The sequence below is a fragment of the Macrosteles quadrilineatus genome, unplaced genomic scaffold (genome assembly GCF_028750875.1).
Source record: "Macrosteles quadrilineatus isolate MER2022 unplaced genomic scaffold, UCM_ALF_1.0 Scaffold_6__1_contigs__length_79288215, whole genome shotgun sequence".
In the NCBI taxonomy this organism is placed as follows: Eukaryota; Metazoa; Arthropoda; class Insecta; order Hemiptera; family Cicadellidae; genus Macrosteles; species Macrosteles quadrilineatus.
The window spans coordinates 75,300,254-75,317,839 of record NW_026542599.1 but is presented as its reverse complement, the minus strand read 5'-3'; the positions used below and the strand labels follow the sequence as shown (position 1 = coordinate 75,317,839).

Here is a 17,586-nt window from a genome sequence, read left to right as displayed (position 1 = left end):
TCTTATTAAAACCAATTACCGTAGTTACTTTCAACTGTTTACGGGCACATCCTCTTCAACTAAACTAAAATAACACAAAACCACGTAGATAGCACCATTTCATTCCTTTCAAAACATCCTTCAATTTAAATATACAATCATGTCACATAGGTCTCAAAATTTTAGAAAATTCCCCTTTTTCACATAAGTACGAGAACATGAATGCATTATAAATATCATATCTGAACCCTAGACCAACGGACAAGCGTGCACGATATCAAAATGGAATCTCAATTGTATTTACCTTGCCAAATTTTTTTTATTACAATACTTTTAACAATATAAACCAACCAACTTGCCGCAGGTGAAGGTCAATCCAACGTCAACATCCGCGGGTCATACGTCATGCAAGATGTATTGGCACAATCCCGAGCCAAAAGTAGCGCTGTGTACGCGAACCAGCCAAGTCGACGGCGAGCTATTTATCGTCACACTCGATACAAACTGTGCTGCCTTAAAACTTAACCTCAATGTACATGAACTGATACAATGTGGACAGTTATTGTGCGGGTTAGTGAAACATCTGGTGAAGTTGTTAGTGTTTGTGGTCAAATGTGGTAGTGAAGTACCGTACTCTAAAGTAAGTAAAATGTACGATACGAATATACGTTGCAATTGAATCTTGAATCTTGATCTAGTGTTTGAATGTAAGATAAAATGTTGTAGTGACTCTTGATCACTCAAAGGAAGTTCAATTTCAATTTCAACAATTTCAGATCATTTTTACATTGAGTTCGAATCTTGAGTATTAATCTTTAGGGGTATAAAACAAGTAATCGAATGCGGTAGCAAGGTATATCTTACTCAAAGTAAGAACCTCTTATAATGACACGCCTTTCATAGCGATTATCAACTTGCCATCAAGGGTTTTTCAAAATGACACTGGTTATCAATGGTGAATAGGTGGTACTATAGAGGGGTTTTGTTGTTATACGGAACTAATAAACGAATTAATTTTGCATATCAATCATGAATTTTAATAGGACAAGACACATTAAAAGCCAGATTCAGCCAGATTTAGAATACAAATATATGCGATGATGTAACCAACTGTTTTTTGTCGAAAACACACACCTTTTAACCAAGCGAACTTCGAAGTATATTTTATAAAAAAACCTTAGGGAGGAAAAATATAGTTTTAATCCGTAGCACACCAACTGATGTGTGATTAGCCAATTCATACTATTTAAAAGAAGCTAGTACAAATAATATAAAGGGGTGTATCGTTCAATATCCCCAAGTCAATTGTCCTAACACACGAATCAACGGAATAAACAATTATATAAAAAGTAAATTTAATATACTGTAATGGATTACATGTCCAAGATAGATTACATTCCATCAGATAAATTATTTAAATTAATCAACCGACGTTTACACAAATGTGCAAGTTGTATTGCATTCTACGAACCCTGTATGATTCTAAATGGTTAATTATATGCTTGTTAAAAGCACTTACAGTAAAAGGACTTCCATTTAATTAAACCTGTAACGGTGTTTAACATTCCGCAAAGTTTTGCTTTGCAAACATTTCCAGCTCAATATAAAGTGCAATTAATCCTACGACAATTGGATTTAGAAAAACGGTCAAAGTTTTACGTATCGTATGAAGTGCTTGCGAGCCGTTTTTTTTAACATTGTTTTTGTAATCATATAGGCTACGTAGGACCCTATGTGATAAAACGTGTAGTAGAAAAATGAGTAGGTGCTTATTTTAATGTTTTAAAGTACAAACAAAAACTAAGAGGTAGGGTATGTCTGTTTAACCATACGTAAATATAAATTTATGATATTTAAAAAAATGTTAAACAAATTAAATGTATCGATTGGTCATATCGATTGACTTGGTCATATGACATTGTAAGTATAAATTAAATTAGTCATTTCTAAACGCGTACTTAACAAAACTAAGGTACTGGAAAGCGGCAAATTTATCAAAATGAGATGGTGGATGATAAAATGATAAGTGGTCAAAATTAATTTTGGATTTTTATAAATACAATTAATGAAAACGTATAACAAGAAAACATTTCTCTAGAGTCCATATACGATCTTTTTGGAAACAATGAAGAACTCGGTACTTGGATCGAAATGTCTCGAGTTCAAATCCTGAAATTCACAAATAGTTGTTATGTAAATAAATTCCAGACTTGAGCTTAGCATTTTAGGGTGTGAAGGTGGAAAATAGAAACCTGCTATAATGTCAAGCTATGATATTATTTTCTATCACCATAAATAACTTCATCAGCCCATTTTGAAAACTATTTAATATATACAAGTTGTATTACAAAATATTAAACATTTTGGTAAATATAGTTGAACATGATATAGTTACAGCTCGATTGGAAGAACTCACTTCGATTTGTCGTCTCAAGTCGGGTCTATTGTGATTGCAGAAAATAAACAGCAGATTTAAAAACCAGCGAATAAATATGAAATAACCAAGGGGAAAACGTTGCATATTTAAAACTGTTGAAATGTTTGACAATAGTGTTTGGTCAAAACAACAAAACCGCGGCCGGATCTCGCTGCGACATTGTTCAATGGAACATTACTTATTCAACAACCCCCTCCCATATCCCATACACCCCCCACCCAGCCTAACTCATACCCATACTTCCCCCACTCGGTGCAGAAATAAATATCGCAGAGATCACCAAGTGATGTGGCATAACGTGATTTGTGCATTAACCAATCAAGTTGGATAAAAATATCCTATTTTGTTTTCGGGAAATTTCGTGAAACTAATAGACAAGTGACCCATGATAACCGATTTCATGAAATATTGTACAACCTAAAAAAAGGACGTATGCAAGAGTATTTGCAGTGCTAGGACTTAACTGAAAAAAAACGCCAATTAAGATAGTAATAGATAAAATATTCAATAAAAAATATTGCAAGTAAGGTTTGAAATATTATATTTACATATAAATTTGTTAAGTTAATATTTGAACACACATTTTGGTTACAGACTATGAAAAGGTCGTAATAAAGATGTAAATTAAAAAATAGATTATATAACAGTTTTACTTTGCATTTCGTAAACTAGGAATGTTTATAAACATAAAAATCTGTTTAATTTTTTTGCTTCGAATGTAGTCGAAATATATTTGGCAGTTCGCGTAGTTACGCTATACAACAATCTACTGAGTTCTGGCATAAAAATACAATGCATGGGAATAAACAAAACTGTGTGGTGAGGTAACAAACTCCAAATCTACAAATTAAGTAATTTAATTTTGTATGCAATGTGCTCATTAGAAAAAGTTACAAAAAAATCCATTTCACTAAGCAAACAGATATAAAACATATATTTGAGACAACAACCTAATAGAAAGCAATGACATTTTTCACTTTTAATTTCAACCACAAAACACACGAAATCAAAAAACAGACTACTGTACCATTCGATACATTTTCAACCACAGTTATTTTGTAAAAGAAATCTTCGATTACAATTTTGTACCGTACCTAATATTGTTTTTGTCCAACTCTTGTGATACTATCAATGTGGTTTCCCCGTGGCTTTGCCCCTAGATTGAAACGAATGAAAACGCTAACAAAAACTGAGAAACCGTAAACAATTAGGAAAAAGAATAATTAACGTAATCATCAACAAACTTCCATTTACAAACAAAAAAGAAATACAATGCTTCAATACGTAAAACATTCAACCATAAATTGTATTTGTCAACCGATACTGGAGGTACGCACGCATACCTGAATAGAAAAAGTTTCGTGTCATTTAAGATGATAAATGCGGGTTACTTCCTGACGAGTAAATTGCTTTATTCAGTTCGCCATCTTTCTTGACTTAATGGGCTAAGACGTGCGCCACATTCATCATCCACACTCGCGTTTGTTTCTCAGGGGTTTTAACGACTTAATCGTAACGCAGTCGGGGTTTAAACGGATAATGTTAACAATATGTTATAGAAATAGGGCGATTCTAAATTATTGTTACACTTTTGAAACTCTATAAATGAAAGGCCATACAACCTATCATCACGGGGTGAATAATATTGAAAGAGGAGACTCTAAAGTTTTGTTTGACACCACTTTGGTAAAAATAGTTGCAAAATTAGCATCTACAGGTATTTTTAGATTTTAACTACGATTTGGAATTAATTACAATCTTTTACTCATCTCAATACCAAAACTTCATACTCTAAGTTGAATTGTCAAAAGTTTAAGTAATACCGCTAGGTGATAATTACTTCTATAATTTACCTCTCAGTTATTGTTGTCCGCCACTATTGTAGGCTGTGAGGAACATGACTTAGAAAGAGCAGAAAGTGCTCTGTATTTAGAGTTTCATTGATTTTAAACTGTCTATTTAATTTTAAATCTTAGTTAAAATCTATCAATGTCTGTAGAGGCTAATATTGCAACTATGTTCACCAAAGTGGTGTCAAACAAATCCTTAGAATCTCCTCTTACAATCGATTCTCACCCTGTGATGATATGTGGTGTAGTTTTTCAAAAGTGTAACAATACTGTTATTTAGAATAACCCTGTATTTTACGAACATCCCATTGGGGAATTAGATAATCTATCAAACTAATTAATTGTTGTCTCCAATTTAATTTTAAAACATTCACAAATCAGGGCGATGATTACGAGTACAGGCACTTAAATCAGAAGTCGATTGGACATCAATCAATGAAAATAGCAACAATGTCGCACAATTACAAGTGACAATAGTGATGAAACTAAGACAATGGGACTGCGAAATGGCCGCCAACTTGTGGGAAAGTCACTTCCCAGTTGACAGTGCTGATTGTGGGTCAGATCGGCATCTCTACGATGGTTTGTCTTCTTTCGTCAGAATATCTAATATGTGATATCAAGCACTGTTTCAACAATGAATGTTGAGAGAAAAAAATATTTGTTACTGACTATTATTATCCAGTTCTTTAATCAGGGTCATTTTGGTCCAGTCTTAAGTGCAGTCTCCAGCAAATATTCATCAAACTCCGTCTTAACAGGACATCCATATTAGAACAGAGACACTCTTTTGACTGACTTCTTTCAATAAGACATCGCTTTACCCTTGTGATCGGCCGGAAATAAGGATGTATGACACTTATTTCAACTTGATGGCCACCAGTTGTCAGTAATTAAAATTATATAATTTCCTTGCTCGTACAATACACCATTTAGCGACTGCCAAATGATATCCTAATAGTAATAGCAGTACCCGTAATCGGTTATGGGTTTATCTGGCAAAATCTTTACCTGGTGGGCCTTCCGTACAGATATGCTCAGATAAGATAGTGTAATGTATACCAAAAGGTAGAACCTTCGTCCTTCATACGTTCGAACTGTAACTGTAAAATATTGAATAACTAACAACACAGTTTCAACTAGCCACTTTTTGACGCTAACAGTAGCGGACCAATGGCGAATTTAAGACCCACACATTACAATTAACCTAATAAAATAAAATGTAATTGTAATATTACGCTCATTAATAGTCAAAGGTTCAACCAAACAAATATTTTAGACAATTTATTTAAAAATAATCTAACAGATTTTTGGTTAAATACGTATGGTAAAACAACTAACAAGTGCTCAAATCTTTTGTCGTTACATTTTATTCTAATCAAACGTACTGCCAGAAAACACACGGCACATACATTGATTTATAAACAACGCTAAACAATTTCCAAAATAAAAACAATACATTTTTAAATGTGCATCACACAGCACCAAAAAATAAACCCCCCTCATGACGCACTCGGCGCGTCGTCGAAAAGCGCGACGCTTTCTTAAGAAATTAATCGCTTTCGCATTTTTACTAAATAAATCACTCTTTATTTATTCTTGCGCTGTTGTCGCGAGACGCCCTCGATAATTTATCGCCGTCTGCGTCGTTTTGTTTGGCTGTCAACGTTTTTGTAACGTCGTCATTGTGTTGGCGCTCTTTGTAATTTGCATCGCCGGGTCATGGACGATGATAGGATTAGGGTATCTTAAAAGATGATTTTATTTTTTTACTTTTAAACCAAGCAGTAAAGCACCCTCTGGCAAATTATTTTGTAACGGTTTCAATGGACTTCCACCACTATGGCCGAAAATATTATTGTTTTGCTACACCGATGAGATTGAAACTTACAAATTAAAAAAATGTATGATGGAATCAAAGAGAAATTCGATTTTACAAATATCCAAAAGAAACATTATGAGGAAAGGGAACACATAGAAAAACTTACGCACTTCATTCTAAAGTTAGAGTAAAAACAGAGCATGATACGTATACATTGCAGTATCAACCATTTTATGGTAAAAATGTAATGATAAATTTACTTTTGGTTCTAGAGAAAAACTAAATAAAAACGCTCTTTTGAAATATGTGTCTATAAGACCCTTGCTTAAACTCGAGCCAGAAAAGTTTTTTTACTTAAGTTATGTTTCCTGGTATATCTAAGAACTCTTCTAGTCAGCGATACAACCTAGAAGTACCCCCTGTAGATACTATTATAAGCTAATTTCCGTTTGCCCGATGAATTTTTTTTAAAATATTTCATTAAACATATCAGGAGGTTTGACATGTGACCAGGTTTGCTGCTTCAGGAAAGGTGGTGACTTTTTTCTAGTGGAATGTTTATAGATCAGTCAGAAATAAATGATTTGCTAAATTTGATTCAATATAAAGTATATCCATAAACAAAAAAATTTCAACAGTTTACTCATTCTTCGTTAAAATTACATGGACATTCAACGTATCCTTTATTTTAGTATTTTCTTATTAACCAATACAAATACAATAAAGCTGGTATTTCGTAAATACAATAAAGCTCGAATGTTATAAATTGTTTTATGTACCCTCTACAAAACTGCTTAAAATAATATTGTGCAATTTTGTGTTTTAAGGCCAAAGTGGGTGGTAACTCAATTTGTATCACATAAAATCCATAGGACATATGGTAAATGTTTATTCTATGTAAGGGTAATTCACTAATACTATTAATTTAGGCATAATATATTGCATAGGAATAAAAAGTCACCTAGGGGATTAAATAGTTATATGAATCAAAAACTATTCCAACCGAAAAAATCATTTCAGATATCATCACATCACATGCAAGACTAGAAATGAAAATTGAACCGAAACTACAACAAAGAGCAACACAAACATATTAATCCTAAGGGAGACATAACAAAACACAATTAATTTCTCCCACAAACACTGACCCGATGATATGTAGCGCCTCGGCCACTCTGTACACTACAAACCGCTAATGTTATAGAGGTGTAAACAAACCCGACCCATAAATGTTTCACCTAACTATTTATAAACAATGTATAGAGGTTATGTTCCGTGTTAACTAGCGTGTCTACAAATGTGTCACATTGTGTGACTTTGGAAAGTTACACTCAACCTCTAAATGTGTCTTGGAATATAAAGTTGCAATAAATATTAATGTTTACCATCTAGCGTTCATATCTGCTGATATATGTGACACGTATCGTCAACTGACATCTTCAGGCATCCACTACAGCTTCCTCATAGTAACATAAAACAGCCAGTGACAGCGAATCTTCCTCACGGACGAGCAGTAGCCAATGTTAAAGGTATTTCATATTTAGTATGTCAGTAATTTTTAAATTATCTTTATTTGTGTTATAACATATAATAAACCTGTTTGATTTTATTTATTTTCATCGCACACGATTTATAGATTTAAAAAACACAAAAACAAAGTAGTGTAACAAATAAACAGTATTGTCGTCGCAGTGGCCTTGTTGTTTTTGTGCTTAGTGTATAAGACTGTTTTGTGTTAATATTTATGACCAAGCTATCAGTTGTATGTGTCGACGAAACACAACGCAGCTTAGTAGAGAATAGGAACACAAGAAGAGAAAAATTAATATTTATTAATATTTGCCGGTCCAGAAAATATACTAAAAATTAACAGTTCTAGGATAAAATTTAATTTTGAAATGCGTTTTTTATACATCGATGTTCTATGATCAATCCATGATGGTTGCCTCAAAATTGTTCTTGTTTCTTTTAGTCCAAGCAAACTAAACAAACTTACATAGGGATCGTTAAAAAAATTGCAAGAAAACGTTTTATGGTTTTATTTTGTAGAGTTGGGTTTGCAGAATGACATACTAAAAGTTGCCAAAAATCGGTGCACGAGAAAACCACTAAAATCACAATTTAAAATGGCGGCTTTTTCCAACATTGGACAAATTAAAAAAACATATTTCACATGCATTTGTTATGCACATTTTTCGAGATATTGACTTGGGACCACCACCTGTATTTATTGGGTGGTTAGTACTTCATTTTGATAGGGAACATGTTTTTGGCCGCCATCTTGGATCCGCCATCTTGGATCCGCCATATTGGACATAGATAATTTTTTTTAATGTAATGATAGTGTTGTGACACATCATTACCAACTACATTTTTACACTGATTTCAATGCCGAAATCCGTTTTTAAATATCTTTATTCATTTAGAAGATATATTCAAATGAAAACTCTCCACCATACATTTCTTATGGACGTTTCGTAGTTTGATAATTGTTTTAAAATTATTTTTCTTATATCTCCAGTTCTTATTGACGCTTGTACTTCGTTCTAGGCTTAAAATATTCAGTAATGTAAGGGCTTTCATTTGAGATCTTGATCATTAAAATCAGACGAGTTAAAGACCAGCTACGAACCTCAGAACAATATTAAATTTAACTTTTTAGAAATATATTTTTATTAAAATATTTATAACTCGGGTTGTTAATACGTCACCAAGTTCTTTTTGGTCTCAAATTACTCAGTGAATGTTTAGCTTTGATTTTATTAATCACTTAACAAAATCTGACAATTTTAAAATGAGTCATGGTTCTTAATTTAACATTAAAATGTATTTATTTTGAAATTTGTCTTTAGTTAAGGACATATATCCCAAACCCTAATAACTCCCGGAAAGTAATCCATAGCTAAATTAAAAGTCAATAATTTGGCGTATTATTTAAGACTATAAAGAGTTTTGGGAGTTATTTAGAATTGGGGATATACGTCTTTAACTTAAGACAAATTTCAATATAAATACATTTTAATGTTAAATTATGGTCCATTACTCATTTTAAAATTGTCAGATTTTGTTTAATGATCAATAAAATTAAAGCCAAACATTTACTGAGTAATTTGAGACCAGAAATAACTTTGTGACGTATTAACAACCCGAGTTATAAATCTTTTAATTAAAATATATTTCCAAAAAGTGAAATTTAATATTGTTCTGAGGTTTGTAGCTGGTCCTTACATCGTCTGATTTTAATGATCAAGAGCTCAAATGAAAGCCCTTACATTACTGAATATTTTAAGCCTAGCACGAACTACAAGCGTCAATAAGAACTGGAGATATAAGAAAAATAATTTTAAAACAATTATCAAACTACGAAACGTCCATAAGAAATGTATGGTGGAGAGTTTTCGTTTGAATATATCTTCTAAATGAATAAAGATATTTAAAAACGGATTTCGGCATTGAAATCAGTGTAAAGATGTAGTTGGTAATGATGTGTCACAACACTATCATTACATTGAAAAAAAATTATCTATGTCCAATATGGCGGATCCAAGATGGCGGCCAAAAACATGTTCCCTATCAAAATGAAGTACTAATCAAACAATAAATACAGGCGGTGGTCCCAAGTCAATATCTCGAAAAATGTGCATAACAAATGCATGTGAAATATGTTTTTTTTTTCTTATTTGTCCAATGTTGGGAAAGGCCGCCATTTTAAATTGTGATTTTAGTGGTTTTCTCGTGCACCGATTTTTGGCAACTTTTAGTATGTCATTCTGCAAACCCAACTCTACAAAATAAAACCATAAAACGTTTTCTTGCAATTTTTTTAAGGTCATTTCCTATATTTCTCCGACTATTTAGTTAAATAATTTTAAAATAAGGAAATCAAATGATATGATGTATGTAGTATGCATAAACCCGTGTAACGGAACACGCGGCGCATTCGATTATGCCAAGTATCGCTGGGGGCGAGTTATAGCGGCAAACACAAATATAAGTAGCCTCGTAAAGTGTCTTCTCTCTCACAATGTTTGGCCTGGAGATATCTGGAGGCCGTAAATGTTCAAATGAAACGACCGCCGAAGGAGAAATACAGCCTGGCGGTCGGGGGAGGGCATGGCTTTTGAGTTGGTGTGCAGTTAAAATATATTTCAAAATTATAAGCACGTTTAAATAAATATAGTACATGGAAAAAGAATTGCATAGCTTAAACATAACTCTCTATCATGTACTGTAGGATATCTGTAAACTAAATACGCCTAAAAAGCAGAGAAAACTGTTTCAATGTTTACGTTCTATAATTACTAAAACATAATTTTTATCGATTTAGAGAATGTTGAAACACCAACAAATAACATTTACAAACAACCAACGTACAGTTTACTCAATTGGACAGATTTAGCAGGTACGCAAACATGTTCATTGTTGTGAGGTTACAGATACACGTATACGTATAACACGTCTCAACATATCAACCCAGCGCCGTCGTCACCAGATACGCCACTAACAGAATCCCTACTTGAATTATATATGCAAAACAGCCAACAAGCCCGTGTTGACAACGAGATGCAGATTACCTCTACTTGGCACCACGCATTGTGTATAGCATGGTGTAAACCTGCGACTCAACATAACACGTCTCAACATATCAACCCAGCGCCGTTGTCACCAGATACGCCACTAACAGGATCCCTACTTGGATTATATATGCAAAACAGCCAACAAGCCCGTGTTGACAACGAGATGCAGATTACCTCTGCTTGGCACCACGTATTGTGTATAGCATGGTGTAAACCTGCGACTTGACAATCAACAATAGATAATGTAACATATCAACCCAGCGCCGTTGTCACCAGATACGCCACTAACAGGGTCCCTATTTGGATTATATATGCAAAGCAGCCAACAAGCCCGTGTTGACAACGAGATGCAGATTACCTCTACTTGGCACCACGTATTGTGTATAGCATAGTGTAAACCTGCGACTTGACAATCAACAATAGATAATGTAACATATCAACCCAGCGCCGTTGTCACCAGATACGCCACTAACAGGGTCCCTACTTGGATTATATATGCAAAGCAGCCAACAAGCCCGTGTTGACAACGAGATGCAGATTACCTCTACTTGGCACCACGTATTGTGTATAGCATAGTGTAAACCTGCGACTTGACAATCAACAATAGATAATGTAACATATCAACCCAGCGCCGTTGTCACCAGATACGCCACTAACAGGGTCCCTACTTGGATTATATATGCAAAGCAGCCAACAAGCCCGTGTTGACAACGAGATGCAGATTACCTCTACTTGGCACCACGTATTGTGTATAGCATGGTGTAAACCTGCGACTTGACAATCAACAATAGATAATGTAACATATCAACCCAGCGCCGTTGTCACCAGATACGCCACTAACAGGGTCCCTACTTGGATTATATATGCAAAGCAGCCAACAAGCCCGTGTTGACAACGAGATGCAGATTACCTCTACTTGGCACCACGTATTGTGTATAGCATAGTGTAAACCTGCGACTCAACATAACACGTCTCAACATATCAACCCAACGCCGTTGTCACCAGATACGCCACTAACAGGATCCCTACTTGGATTATATATGCAAAACAGCCAACAAGCCCGTGTTGACAACGAGATGCAGATTACCTCTACTTGGCACCACGCATTGTGTATAGCATGGTGTAAACCTGCGACTCAACATAACACGTCTCAACATATCAACCCAACGCCGTTGTCACCAGATACGCCACTAACAGGATCCCTACTTGGATTATATATGCAAAACAACCAACAAGCCCGTGTTGACAACGAGATGCAGATTACCTCTGCTTGGCACCACGCATTGTGTATAGCATGGTGTAAACCTGCGACTCAACATAACACGTCTCAACATATCAACCCAGCGCCGTTGTCACCAGATACGCCACTAACAGGATCCCTACTTGGATTATATATGCAAAACAGCCAACAAGCCCGTGTTGACAACGAGATGCAGATTACCTCTGCTTGGCACCACGTATTGTGTATAGCATGGTGTAAACCTGCGACTTGACAATCAACAATAGATAATGTAACATATCAACCCAGCGCCGTTGTCACCAGATACGCCACTAACAGGGTCCCTACTTGGATTATATATGCAAAGCAGCCAACAAGCCCGTGTTGACAACGAGATGCAGATTACCTCTACTTGGCACCACGTATTGTGTATAGCATAGTGTAAACCTGCGACTTGACAATCAACAATAGATAATGTAACATATCAACCCAGCGCCGTTGTCACCAGATACGCCACTAACAGGGTCCCTACTTGGATTATATATGCAAAGCAGCCAACAAGCCCGTGTTGACAACGAGATGCAGATTACCTCTACTTGGCACCACGTATTGTGTATAGCATAGTGTAAACCTGCGACTTGACAATCAACAATAGATAATGTAACATATCAACCCAGCGCCGTTGTCACCAGATACGCCACTAACAGGGTCCCTACTTGGATTATATATGCAAAGCAGCCAACAAGCCTGTGTTGACAACGAGATGCAGATTACCTCTACTTGGCACCACGTATTGTGTATAGCATGGTGTAAACCTGCGACTTGACAATCAACAATAGATAATGTAACATATCAACCCAGCGCCGTTGTCACCAGATACGCCACTAACATCCCTACTTGGATTATATATGCAAAGCAGCCAACAAGCCCGTGTTGACAACGAGATGCAGATTACCTCTACTTGGCACCACGTATTGTGTATAGCATAGTGTAAACCTGCGACTTGACAATCAACAATAGATAATGTAACATATCAACCCAGCGCCGTTGTCACCAGATACGCCACTAACAGGGTCCCTACTTGGATTATATATGCAAAGCAGCCAACAAGCCCGTGTTGACAACGAGATGCAGATTACCTCTACTTGGCACCACGTATTGTGTATAGCATAGTGTAAACCTGCGACTCAACATAACACGTCTCAACATATCAACCCAACGCCGTTGTCACCAGATACGCCACTAACAGGATCCCTACTTGGATTATATATGCAAAACAGCCAACAAGCCCGTGTTGACAACGAGATGCAGATTACCTCTACTTGGCACCACGCATTGTGTATAGCATGGTGTAAACCTGCGACTCAACATAACACGTCTCAACATATCAACCCAACGCCGTTGTCACCAGATACGCCACTAACAGGATCCCTACTTGGATTATATATGCAAAACAACCAACAAGCCCGTGTTGACAACGAGATGCAGATTACCTCTGCTTGGCACCACGCATTGTGTATAGCATGGTGTAAACCTGCGACTTGACATAACACGTATCAACATATCAACCCAGCGCCGTTGTCACCAGATACGCCACTAACAGGATCCCTACTTGGATTATATATACAAAACAGCCAACAAGCCCGTGTTGTAAACCTGCGACTTGACAATCAACAATAGATATTGTAACAAATCATTAGAGTCATACCGCGTACTCATAGATGTCAAAATTGTCCAAGCAGAAATAAAAAAAAATTATTGTAATCGTAATACATTTTTGTAGGAGATTTGTATTACAAATCTTATGGGCTTAGTTCAAAGCGAACTGTAGACATTTATACATCAATGTTTTGATACATGATCAACAAAGATGTTATAAAGCATGCAGGTTTCGTGGAAAACATAATATACTTAAAATCACAATTATTGGACTCCATTGACAGAAATACATGTTTTATGAAAGAAATGACTGTACTGTATACCGATATGGTCAATAAAATACGGAGAAATATTCTACTCAATACTACGTTAAAAGTTTACCTTGTAGACTCTCATATGAAATGTATGGAGAATCAAACTTAAATTCAATGTGGTTTGGTATTCGTCTACTCTACTTCATTTAATAAAAAATCAGTTAACTTAACCCATTTTTGCAAACATAACATTCGATTGACTGTGTGAAATGTGCTAGTTACAACCGTATCATTCAATTTCAAAATTACTATAAAAATTACTATAAACATCAAATGCTAGATCAAGTGGTTTTTTTTTCTCTTTTTTACAATAGGTATGAGTTTTGTTATTAAGAATGCTGTATAACATTTACTAAGAATCACTTGATAAACGTAACTGCATTTATTTCTTATATTTTGTTAACTTAACAATCATTATATTCACTATTTTATATCACGGTTTATAAAATTATTTTCCCTATGTCTTACAATATCTGAAAGTTTAAAAATAAATGCTATATTTACCACGGAAAGGCGAGACCAACCCCGACCACCAGGCTGCATTTCTCCTTCGACGGTCGTTTCATTTGAACATTTACGGCTCCAGATATTTCTCCAGGCCAAACATTGTAAGAGAAGACACTTTACGAGGCTACTTATATTTTTGTTTGCCGCTATAACTCGCCCCCAGCGATACTTGGCATAATCGCGTGTTCCGTTACACGGGTTATATTGCGTTGTATTTACTTATTAATATTTCATGATTTAATTTATGTCACATCTGCATATAATGTGACATTTCATATTTACCTATTAGTATGGTCGAGCACCATGCAGTAGCATGCATGAGTATGCCGAATACAGTATTTATTTACTAACGCCAATACACCAATTTACATACTAACAATGCTTGACAGCTAACAACAGAAAAAAACCTAACCTAACACACGTTCTGTAACATGTAAATGTGTAGTTATGACTGAAATTTATAACTTCAAAAGCTATGTATATGTTATATAACTGTGGCTGTGTTTTAAATAGTGTGTGTATGTTATTAGTAAATCAAATAACACATATTGTATTGCAACGTCTCGCAATATTACCCACCCTTTTCTACAGGCGACCTACCATTTAGTCAAATAGTACTACAAACACACATATTTTACCAATCACCCACGTTACCCATTCATTACACAGTCGTGTAAACTTGTTGTCAAAACAACCTCACAAGACATGTGACATTGAGTGTGCCAGGAGCTTTTGTTCTTGAGAGTTAAAGTATTTGAAAAGCCGCTGCGAGGGCTCCTTAGGCCGGTCTCAAGTCCACTCCAGCCTTGTTCAAACTTTTCCTTTCGTTCTTTCGTCAAGTTACGTTTCAATGTAGCTGTTACTCTTCTAATGACGCAGAACAGTTACAATAACTGTTAAAATTTAACCGTTACCTTGTAAATACAACGAATAATTTACAGTATATTTTTTATCTCGATAGGAACAATAGCGTGATTGTGATGTAGATTAATATTTTCTGCTGATGGTAAAAAATGAGTAATTATTAGTGTTTTACTAGGATACTGATTTTTTCTGAGTAGAAAATAGTAATTCACAACTTGATAACGCATACTCTAATGAGTTAATTCAACTCAAGATCCACTACAGAGAAATATATACTCCATTCTCGTTTTAAAATAACGACAAGTTAATGAATAAAAAGTTCTTTGACCCATTTTTACAAACTGAATTGAGAACCTACATAAAAAGAAATCATCTATCCATGTCGATTTAAACTAGCGTATTACAAAAACTGAAATAAAAATAAAACCTCTATACAGTTGTCTTGGAGGAGACCAAGACAATAAGGGCTTTCAGTAAAAATCACTACACTGTCAATATAGATATCCAAAAAAGTGAGCAAATCAGATGCTAAGGGCTCTATGACTAGAATTTATTACATTGTGTTTAAGGCTGGTGTTTACTTAAAAAAAATTTGATGATAGGGTCAACACATAAAGTTATGTTTAAATAATGTAATTATACAATCAAAAGATTTCATACGACACACCTTGTTTCAGCTACTACAAATGCCTTTCTCAGGATCCAATGTTAACAGGTATTCAAAACCTTTTACATAACATCTGACAACCCGAACGCTAGCATCTACAATGACTTCAAGCACGAAATTGCAAAAACTGTAAATAAAAGGACCCAACTGGGGAAAAACTGTATATTTTATCTACACAAATGAACAGGTGAAAAACTACGTGACAATCTACATATTAAACAATGCATACAGAGCAGCAATAACCATCATGTCCACAGCATTGGGAACGGCGCGGCGCGAAGTGTAATAAAAGTAACGCCCTCATCACGACAAGCAGTAATGAGAATGGCGTGTCACGTGATGTCCTATGAGGGGGGGAGGGGGGGGGGGTGGCAAGTGACAATGCTATTCGTTAGTAATATTGTCGTCGGTGAATATGCTATATAATGTGTAATGCAGTGAGCGATATCAAAATGTCCAATTAGTCTACATTGCACACCAACAACTTTTAAAGTGTGAGGTAGGGCATGTCTGTTTAACCATACGTAAATATAAATTTTTGATATTTACTAAATTGATAAACAAATTAAATGTATCGATTGGTCATTGACTTGATCATATGACATTGTAAGTATAAATTAAAGTCATTCCTGAACGCGTACTTAACAAAACTAAGGTACTGGAAAGCGGTCAATTTATCAAAACGAGATGATGGGATGATAAAATGATAAGTGGTCAAAATTTCTGATTTTTATAAATATAATTGATGAAAATGTATAACAAGAAAACATTTCTCTGGAGTCCATATGTATACGATCGTAATGAATACAATGAGAAACTTGGTACTTTGGTTCCTGAGGTCCTGGGTTAAATCCTGCCAATCAGAAAAATTGCTGTTAAGTGATTTGACTCTCTATGCCTAGTCTAATGTAACATTCATAATTCATAGAGCGATTCATAAACCTTAGAATCCTAGGATGTGTCCTAGGGCGATGAGACGTAAAACCTGTTATTATTGTCAAGCTAACATATTATTTGTCCATTACCATAACTACATCAACCCATGTAGATTTGAAAACTATGTAAATATATATAAGTTGTATTACAAAATATTAAACATGACGGTAACTATAGTTGAACATGATATAGTTACAGCTCGATTGGAAAAATTCACTTCGATTTGTCGTCTCAAGTCGGGTCTATTGTGATTGCAGAAAATAAACAGCAGATTTAAAAGCCAGCGAATAAATATGAAATAACCAAGGGGAAAACGTTGCATATTTAAAACTGTTGAAATGTTTGACAATAGTGTTTGGTCAAAACAACAAAACCGCGGCCGGATCTCGCTGCGACATTGTTCAATGGAACATTACTTATTCAACAAACCCCCCCTTCACCTACCCCCCCTCCAACCTAACTCATACCCATACTTCCCCCACTCAGGGCAAAAATAAATAACACACAGATCACCGGGTGATGTGGCATAACGTGATTTGTGCATTAACCAATAAAGTTGGATAAAAATATCCTATTTTGTTTTCATGAAATTCCGTGGAACTAATAGACTTAATTTTTCATGGACATAAGTGGTACCTATAATAACAGCTGTGATAAAATATAGGACAACCTAAAAAAGGTCGTATGACAGACTATTTGCAGTGCTTTGACTTAACAGAAAAAACGTCATTTTAGAAATTAATAGATAAATACTC

The 17,586-nt window shown here is 35.1% G+C and overlaps 2 protein-coding genes across 2 annotated transcripts in view; one reads left to right on the top strand and one right to left on the bottom strand.

Moving 5' to 3' along the window:
* Positions 1 to 17,586, bottom strand: part of LOC128996395 (semaphorin-1A) — a 488,248-nt gene that overhangs the window by 182,356 nt on the left and 288,306 nt on the right. The window lies entirely within an intron of this gene.
* Positions 505 to 17,586, top strand: part of LOC128996396 (facilitated trehalose transporter Tret1-like) — an 83,414-nt gene continuing 66,332 nt past the window's right edge. The window contains exon 1 of the mRNA XM_054421706.1: positions 505 to 619. The gene's annotated coding sequence lies outside the window, so the exon portion shown is untranslated. The remainder of the gene's footprint in view (positions 620 to 17,586) is intronic.